Here is a 10,098-nt window from a genome sequence, read left to right as displayed (position 1 = left end):
CATACAGTCACTGTGAGTGGGAGCTCACTCAGTGGTTCCTAATAGCAAACAAGGTGGGTTTACTAAAAAAAAAAAAAAAATTGTTCTTATAGTTACAGGGATATTTTCCTAAAAAATAACAAATCTCTACTGAAAAACTGCACAAAAACTTTATAGCCAGTTGTTTGAAGCAGTCCCGCTGACAGTGTCCTTAGGTGCATCCCAAATCCCCTGCACTTTCCAGCTGTGCTGCTGGTGGCCACAGTTATCACCTAGTGAGCTGCCGTCAGCTGATCTCGGAAAGCAGGGCACGGAGCCCTGGGGGCACCGTGGTTAAGAGCTTGGCTGCTAATGATTTAGGAAATAACAATGGAGTCATTATTCCCTGTCCTTGATCATAGAGAATGTGATCCAGTCCTTGTGACTCACAAGAGCTCACAAGGACACATCGACTGGGCCCTGAGGTGTAAAGACAATAGCTATGATAATCGTGGAAAATATCTTCTAGGGAAGCGTTCACATAAGCCAACCAACCAGAACACAAAAGACTTTCCACTCTTATCTTTTTCTATTAGCATTTAGTGAATAGAAAATTTGTTGGACCAATGAAGACGCTCTTGAAACCTGTACCAGTAGTTGTTCAGAAAGATAATTCAAAACGTAAGATCAAGTTTCTAGCCAATCTGTGAAAAGGCAAGCTTTCAGAGGCGTTGCCCATTTTGTAATGTTAATATATACTGGTCATTTTGTAATAGTTCCTCTGACTTGGACTGTGGCTTGGACATGGCTGTGGCAGCATGCTTGTCCATTTTCCCATTCTTGCCTATTCTGCAATATTCCTTGAACTCGGGCAGACATGGTTCTGGCAGTACGCTTGTCTGTTTTCCCACTTTTGTCTGTTCTGCAATATTCCTTGAACTCGGGCAGACATGGTTCTGGCAGTACGCTTGTCTGTTTTCCCACTTTTGTCTGTTCTGTAATATTTCCTTGGGTTCGGGCAGACATTAGCTCTGGCAGCAGGGTTGTCTGCTTCCCACTTTTACTTTTTTGAAAATATACAGAATAAAACTTTCTTTTTGCTTTACTGATCTTTGTGATTTTTTCCCCCCTACAACACTAACCAAAACATCGGCAGTTTGAATCCACCAGCCACTCCTTGGAAACCATATGTGGCAGTCCTACTCTGTCCTATAGGGTCGCTATGAGTTGAAATCAATGCTACAGCAATGGGTTTTTTTGAGACTAGTGTTAAAAAATATAACCATGTATTAATTCAAAAGAATAAAAGAATATTTGATTGCTTAATGACTTAATAAACAATTTGCAAATTGAGAAATATTCCCTCATGCAAGAGGAAACCTCTTTCATAGAATGGAAAATTCATAGAACCTTAAATAAATTTTAAGTATTTAGGTTTCCATGATGAGAAAGTACTTAATGTCTACTGATTTAATATTAAAAAGGTAACTTCACAGAAGATTCACCCCTCCACCCACCTGTAGTCCTGGAAATTAAATTAAAGAATTCTGAGTCTCACTTAATCACATTAACAGTTTTGTTGTGGTCTGCTTTTTAGAATGTTGTTGTTGTTAGGTGCCCTCGAGTAGATTCTGACTCATAGCGACCTTATGTACAAGAAAACAAAACACTGGCCCGTCCTGCACCATCATCACAATCGTTGTTATGCTGGAGTCCGTTGTTGCAGCCATGTGTCAATCCATCTGGCTGAGGCTCTTCCTCTTTTTCGTTGATCCTCCACTTTACCAAGAATGATGTCCTTCTCTAGGGACTGATTCCCTCCTGATAACATGTCCAAAATAAGTGAGACACAGGTGCCATCCTCGCTTCTAAGGAGCATTCTGGTTGTACTTTTTCCAAATCAGATTTGTTCATTCTTTTGGCAGTTCAAGGCATATTCAATATTCTTTGCCAACACCATAATTCAAAGGTGTCAATTCTTTTTCCATCTCTTTATTCATCATCCAGCTTTCACATGCATATGAGGTGATTGAAAACACCATGGCTTGGGTCAGGAGCACCTTAGTCCTCAGGGTGACATCTTTGCTTTTTAACACTTTAAAGACGTCTTTTGCAGCAGATTTGCCCAATGCAACACGTCTTTTGATTTCTTGACTGCTGCTTCCATGGGTTAGGATTGTGAATCCAAGTAAAATGAAATCCTTGGCAACCTGAATCTCTTCTCTATTTATCATGATGTTGCTTATTTGTCCAGTTGTGAAGATTTTTGTTTTTTTTATATTGAGGTGTAACCCATACTGAAAGTTGTGTCCTTTGACCTTCATCAGTAAGTGCTTCAAGTCCTCTTCACTTTCAGCAAGCAAGGTTGTGTCATCTGCATAATGCAGGCTGTTAATGAGTCTTCCTCCAATCCTGATGCCACTTTCTTCTTCAAATAGTTCATCTTCTTGGATTATTTGCTCAGCATACAGATTGAATAGGTATGGTGAAAGGATACAACCCTGATGCACACCTTTCCTGACTTTAAACCACACAGTATCCCCCTTGTTCTGTTCTAACAACTGCCTCTTGATCTATGCACAGGTTCCTCATGAGCACAATTAAGTGCTCTGGAATTTTCATTCTTCACAATGTTATCCATAATTTGTTATGATCCACACAGTCAAATGCCTTTGCATAGTCTATAAAACACAGGTAAACATCTTTCTGATATTCTCTGCTTTTAGCCATGATCCATCTGACATCCACAATGATATCCCTGGTTCCAAGCCCTCTTCTGAATCCAGCCTGAATTTCTGGAAGTTCCCTGTGGATGTACTGCTACTGCCACTTTTAAATGATCTTCATCAATATTTTGCTTGCTTGTGATATTAATGATATTGCTGGATAATTTCCATATTTGCTTGGATCACCTTTCTTGGAAATAGGTATAAATATGGATCTCTTCCAGTCGGTTAGCGAGGTAGCTGTCTTTGAAATTTCTTGGCATAGATGAATGAGCACTTCCAGCGCTGCATGCATTCGTTGAAACATCTCAATTGGTATTCTGTCAGTTCCTGGAGCCTTGTTTTTTGCCAATGCCTTCAGTGAAGCTTGGATTTCTTCCTTCAGTACCATCAGTTCCTGATCATATGCTACCTCTGAAATGGTTGAACATTGACCAGTTCCTTTTGGTACACTGACTCTGTGTATTCCTTCCATCTTCTTTTGATGTTTCCTGCTTTGTTTAAAATTTTCCCCTAGGATCCTTCAGTATTGCAACTCGAGGCTTGAATTATTTCCTTAGTGCTTTCAGCTTGAGAAATGCTGAGCGTGTCCTTCCCTTTTGGTTTTCTAATTCCAAGTGTTTGCACATGTCATTATAATATTTTACTTTTTCTTTTCAAACTGCCCTTTGAAATATTCCGTTAAGCTCTTTTATTTCATCATTTCTTCCTTTTGCTTTACCTACTCAACCTTCAAGAGCAAGTTTCAGAGTCTCTCTTCTGACATCCATTTTGGTCTTGTCTTCCTTTCCTGTGTTTTTAACAATCTCTTCCTTTCTTCATGTATGATGTCCATTCCACAACTCGTCTGGTCTTCAGCCATTGATGTTCAATGCATCAAATTTATTCTTGAGATGGTCTCTAAATTCAGGTGGGATATACTCAAGGAGGTTTTTGGAATAGGAAAGAAAATTCAATTAGCTGCTTTGGGTGAGAGAGAAAAAAATAAAACTCTGGCAGATTAGTTCTGGGTCAGGAATTTTTCAGTTCATGGATGTGATGGTTAAGAGTGTGTGTCAGACTGGTTGTGTCCTAATTCGCAGTGGTTTGGCAGTTATAACGTATTTGGCAGCTATGCAATGATACAATCACTCCCGTAACAAGATCTGGTATCATATAATCACCTCTGTGATGAGATCTGTTAAGAGCATCCAATCAGTTCAAAGGAAATGTTCTTGGGCCTGTGGCCTCATCCAATATAGGTGGACTTTCTGGCAAATTCCTATGGCTTTTGCTCACTCTGGACCCTGTAGTTTCCTCCTATTCATCTGACCTCCAGTTCTTGTGGCTTGTGCTAGCAGCTTACCTGCCAATCTTGGAATCTGTTTGCCTCTACAGCCTGTGAGTCAGAGGCCCGCTGTGTGACCTGCTGATCTTGGGTTCACTAGCCTCTACAGCTACTTGAGTCAAGAGAAGCTTCAAGCCTGATCCACAGACTTGGGACTTTCTAGCATTTACAACTTTGTGAGCCATTTCCTTGATATAAATCTATGTATATTTACGTCTTTCACTGGTTTTGCTTCTCTAGAGAACCCAGCCTAAGACGCTGGATAAGCAAAAGCCTCTTCAAACAACAGTGAAATATTTATTTTTAATATAAGTATGATTGCATGCTAAGCAATGGTTAATTTTAACTGTTTTCTCCTTAAAAGCCTTATTATAATAAGCCTGCATTGAGTTATGTTTATTTTTTTAGAAACAAAATGTTCTCCCTGTATGCATACAGAGTAACTGCTTAAATATACCCTATATACTTGAATTTATTTGTAGTTTGACTATTTTTTTTAACATTTCGTAATATTTTCCATGTTCAGTTTGCTTTTGTAAATTGGAGACAGATAAGATTCAAGTTATAAGGAGAAGACCAATTGTCTAAGTTTGTTGGCTGACATTGATGTGGTTCCCCACTCATGGTGACCCCACACACAATGAAACAAAACACTGCCCTGTCTAGTGCCATTCCCATGATTGGTTGTGGATTGGGCCATTGTGATCCACAGAATTTTCATTGACTGGTTTTTGGAAGCAGGTCACTAAGATGGACACAAGATGCAGGATGGATACAAGATAGAGAGTAGAGACAAGACGGAAGATGGAGACAAGATGGAGGACAGAGATAAAATGGAGGATGGATACAAGGTGGAGGGTGGATACAAATTGAAGACAAACATAAGACGTAGGGTGAAGACAAGATGGTGTGATGGTGGGTGGAGAAAAGATGAAGCATGGATACATGATGGAGGATGGATACAAGATGAAGAGTGGAGACAAGATGGAGGGTGGAAGACAGATACAAGGTGGAGGATGGATACAATATGGAGGATGGACACAAGTTGGAAGGTAGGAGGCAAGATGGAGGATGGAGACCAGATGGAGGGTGGATACAGATGGAGTATGGATACAGAATGGAGGGTGTAGACAAGATGGAAGTTGGATATAGGATGGAGGGTGTAACATATAATATACAATATACAATGTACAATGCACAAGGCCCACGGAAGCAACAGTCAATGAATCAAAAGACATATTTCGTTGGACAAATCTGAGGCAAGAGACTTCTTTAAAATCTTGAAAACAAGGATGTCACTTTGATGTCTCTGGTGCACCTGACTCAAGCCATGGTCTTCTCAATTGCCTCATATGAATGCAAAAACTGTACAATGAAAAAGGAAGGTAAAAGGGAAATCGTACGTTTGAATTGTGGTGTTGACAAAGAATATTGAATATATCATGGACTGCCAGAAGAATGAAAAAAATCAACCTTAGGTGAAATCAAACCAGAATGTTTCTTAGACAGATCACCAGGAAAGACCAGTCACTAGAAAGGCACGTCATGGTTGGTAAAGTGGAAAGTCATCAAAAATGAGAGAAACAGTTAATGAGATAGACTGATACAATAACTGCAACAATGGACCCAAACATCGTGAAAATGGCTAAGACTTGGCAACTTTTTCTTCTATTGTAGGTGAATTTGAGCCCACTCAATGGCAAGGACAACAACAAAACAGGAAGAGGAGGAACCTGAAAATATGCGTGCAGTAATTGTCACCTGTTGCTATTGGGTGGGTTAAAGCTATCGCATCACCTAATTAGCGTTTTGAAAATCAAGCTAATACAACGTTCTACACCACTTTTCCACCCCGAGATCTTATTCTAATTTAATCACATTCAGGGGAAACAAACAAACGTTCATTTCTGTCACTGAGCATGAAGTGCGTAATGACGTTTACAGACTTGCAGCCTGAGCAGCATTGTGTAATTGCTGTGGAATGATCAATAATAAAAGCTCCAGGGGTAAACTGAGAGTTACTTCCAAAGTCTGAGCGAGATTAAATGTCTTTCAGACCAGGCACACTGAGCTGACGCGAGCCAGCGTAAAGATTCTGACCGGATGTTAACAGTGCCCACCCCTCACGCAAAGGGAGGGACGAGAAGGTTTAGCCTGGCAGGGTTGTTCCAACAGCTCAGCTCCAAGGCATAGCCTTTGAGAAATCTCCACAACATTTTACATTGTAAATAAGCCAAAAACCAAATCCACAGCCCTCGATTCTGACTCATGGCAGCCCCAGGTATTACAAACTAAAACTGCTCCATACGATTTTCTTGGCTGTAACCTTTACAGAAGCAGATTGTCAGGACTTTCTTCCATGGTGCTATTGGGTGAGTTGTGTGCAGAGACCCACAGGGACCCCTGGCTCTGCTCCAACTCCATGTGTCAACAAGCACCCATGGGGAGTGTCTCAGTCCTCCAGGTCTGCCATAATAAAACACCGCAAAGTGGGTGACTTCAATGAACTAGAATTTACTGGCTCACAGTTTTGGAGGTTGGAAATCTAAATTGATCCCTTCTGAAGGCTCTGAAGGAGAATTTGTCCCAGGCCTCTCTCCTACTTGCTGGTGGCTCTGGCAATCCTGGGCTTTTCTTTGCTGCTTGTAGCTGCATCTTACGTAATGTCTTGCCTCTGTGTGTGACTCTATTTCCATGTCTCTTTTCCTGTTTTATAAGGGAGCCCTGCTGGAGCAGTGGTTAAAGCACTTGGCTACTAACCAAAAGGTCAGCAGTTTGAATTCACCAGCAGGATCTCTGTGAAAAGATGCGGCAGTCTGCTCCTATAACGATTACGGCCTTTGAAACCTTATGGGACAGTTTTACTCTGGGCTATAAGGTCACTATGAGTCAGAATCTACTCCATGGCAGTGGGTCTGTTTTTTTTTGTTTTTATCTCTTTTACAAAGCACCAGTGAATGAGAAGGGATTAGGACCTACCCTACTCTGGTACAATCTCATTAATTTAACTGATAACATCTGCTAAAAAAAAAAAAAACTTACTTTCCCAAACAACTTCACATCCACAGGTGCAGGGGTTAGGAATTCAACATATCTCTTTGGGGTCACAAATCAATCCATAACACTGACTTTCCTTGCATTTCTGCCTTCCACTGTGTCCTCAGGCCAGCCCAAGCTTTGAGCACTTCTCTAGCCATATTTGCATCTTCCCCATTTGAAGGACTTGGTTTCTTTTCCCACCAAAACTTCACTCTCCTCCAGGCTTCCATTGTTTTTAATCTGCACTCGACAGGTTCCTTAAGCACCGCCTGCCCATGGAGACTGTTCTCTGTCATCCTCCTCAGGAGGGTCATCTCCACTTTGGAATTTGGATTCCCAATCACTGCCATGAAATTGGAATAAAAAGAAAAAAAAAACCACTGCTGTAGAGTCAATTCTGACTCATAGCCACCCTATAAGACAGAGCAGAACCACCCCATAGGGTTTCCAAGGAGTGCCTGGAGGACTGGAACTGCCAAGTCTGGAATACAGGGTCCTTTATTGCAGTTAACCACACAACAGCTAGAATATGCAAACCACTCTCCATTGCTCTGGGACCTTAGGTAAAATAAGCATTTGGGGACAGCTGGGGAATGTGACTTCCTTACAGTAAATAGACTTTATGTTAATTTGTACACACAATCATGTTAATGTAAAATTTACCTAATGAGTTTGTTCTGCTCTTTCATGCTCTGGAGGCCCCAAGGTACAATGTCGTGTTCACTTATGTCCCTCAGACACAAGAAAATGTCTGCCGGATGCTGAAGGTATAATTTTTAAGACACACCAAATTGAGTATAGGACCGTGACACCCTGGGCCTGAAGAACAGCTTCAGCTGCGGGTGGGAGGGTTGTGCACGTTTTTAAAATCAGCATCAACACCCTGAGAAACATTGCACTCAACGCTACACAGTTTGCAAGCAAAAGATCGGCACTGAGGGTGATGTAACTAGACCTGCTCACATTTGAAAAGTGTGTGAGCTATAGAGCATGGTTCTTTGCAAATAAAGAATTAATTTAAACATGTTGTTGCTGTTAATTGCCCTCTAGTCAGCCCTGACTCAGGGGACCCCAGGTACAACACAATGAAATGTTGCTTGGTCCTGCATCAGCTTCAGGATTGATGGCACTTTGGAGTACATTGTTGTTGCTATGGTGTCAGTCCGTCTCATTGAGGGTTTCCCTCGTTTTTGTAGACTCTCTACTTTACCAAATACAATGTCTTTGTCTAGAGATTGGTCTTTCCTGACGATGTGTCCAAAATAATTGAGCCACCCTTGCTTCTAAGGAGCATTCTGGCTGTACTTCGTCCCAGACTGATTTGTTCCTTCTTCTGGCAGACCGTGGTGTGTTTAATATTCTTCACCAACACCAGTTTGAATGCATCAGTTCTTCTGTCTTCCTTGTTCACTGTCCAGCTTTCACATGTATATGAGCCAATTGGAAAGACTATGGCTTGGGTCAGGCACACCTCAGTCAACAAGGTGACTTCTTTGATTTTTAAATGTGTTAGGGTCTTTCAAATTTTAGGATAGCGTTTACTCACAATAAGTCCGTTCATGGGAAAAATTTGGTGCTTCCAGTTGAGGATGCTAAACCCGCCCGTGAACAGGGAAATCTCTCCCTATCATTCAAATGACAGGTTCAATTTATAACACAAAGATTTCCAGGCTCTTTTGTGCTTGTGTTACTTTTGGCTACACGATGACACACAGCATTCTTTACTCTGATTTTCTCGGAGCTGCTACAAAGACTGCACTATTTTGAGATATCAGGTTTAAATTTCACTGAGGATGTGCCGCTTGTTTTTCTTGCTTCTCCCTTTAAAGCAAACATTTGTCCATTTAGAAAATATGTATTGACCATCTGTTATATTCCTGACTTAGGACACTGCACTGAAGAGACTCATAGAACAGGGAATAACGAAGAGGGGGAAGGGTTTGCAATTTGAAGCAGATATAGAGTTTTTTTTTTTTTTTATATAGAGTTATTTGGGCTCAAGCATAACAAAATTGTGAGCATGGAACAGGACTGGGCAGTGTTTAGTTCTGTGGTACACAGGGTCGCTATGAGTCAGAACTGATTCCATGGCACCTAACAACAAAACAACATAGTTATTAATTTTTATTTAGAAGAAAAACATGCAGACAATTATATCATAAGCAAGGTACATGGTTTTATTTTGGCTTTCACAGATGAGTGGAAGTTACGTGAAGTAACTTGATATAAACTTAACCTACATCCTGTGGTGAAATGAATTCTTTATGTGGCCTTTTGCCTTGGTTCTTTGGAAAAACAGCTTGAGGGATTTTTTCCCCTAAGCCGTGAAGAGTTACCTTTGCCCTAGTTTTCTACCACAGAGGGTTTGTTGCCCACCAACATTTCCGCCTTTCAGGTTCATTGGGAAGCTGCACTGCTGACAGTGCGTGCTGCTGCAAGACAGGGGCCTTTATGACTGTTTACAACAGAAGAGAATGAGCGTGTGGTACAAGTCACCCTTTCTACAGGGTGTTGTATGAGGTGTGTGCATTTTTGGTAGAAAAAATAAAAATTCTGAAAATCTTTTTTTAGGACACGTATGTTTATGTCCCAGTGGACTCTGGGAGTAGAGTTACTGGGAAAAGGTATGTCTCTCTGGACTGAAAGGGTAGACTTGTGGAAGGGGGTGAGAAAAAAAAATCCATACTACCTACCAAAAATTCAACAACACTCAATGGTTCAGCATGCTTTCAGTAATGAAAACACATGGTGTCAACAAATAATTCAAAGCAGAAAATGATTGTGTCTTGAAAGGGGCAAGCTGTAAACAACTTGATTTGATACTTTTTATCTGGCCCTGGGCTACAGCTTGCCCTGTGATTGGTATGCACCTTGAAGGGTTTGGTCAATATGCTATACAAATGAAGTGGCTATACACTACTCAAATGAAGTTACTATAGCCTATGCAAATAAAGTGCCTAGGGCCTACCGAGAGGGGATTGGTCAGTTCACGGCCCTGGTAGGAGGGCCACGCCTTAAAATTGACAAGGAGTTTTTGTATACTGTATT

Source organism: Elephas maximus, chromosome 6 (genome assembly GCF_024166365.1).
Source record: "Elephas maximus indicus isolate mEleMax1 chromosome 6, mEleMax1 primary haplotype, whole genome shotgun sequence".
Lineage (NCBI taxonomy): Eukaryota > Metazoa > Chordata > Mammalia > Proboscidea > Elephantidae > Elephas > Elephas maximus.
This window is presented reverse-complemented; position numbering follows the sequence as displayed.